Source organism: Penaeus monodon, chromosome 15, assembly GCF_015228065.2.
Source record: "Penaeus monodon isolate SGIC_2016 chromosome 15, NSTDA_Pmon_1, whole genome shotgun sequence".
Lineage (NCBI taxonomy): Eukaryota > Metazoa > Arthropoda > Malacostraca > Decapoda > Penaeidae > Penaeus > Penaeus monodon.
The window spans coordinates 29,315,862-29,316,073 of record NC_051400.1 but is presented as its reverse complement, the minus strand read 5'-3'; positions in this window follow the sequence as shown (position 1 = coordinate 29,316,073).

Below are 212 nucleotides of genomic sequence, written 5' to 3'. Positions count from 1 at the left end.
CTGACGTCACTGTATATTCATCTTGAAAAATGAAGGTGATAAAGTATGTAGCTTCACGTTGGTGCCCTGCAGGAGACCACATTATACGTGAGGTAAAAAGATTAGCATTATCAGCCGGGGTACAAATAGATCTCCAATGAGTAAAGTTGCGCGGTCACGTGGCTACGAATCTCCTCTATTTACATTAAGTAGATTAAAGAAATATTTTTAAA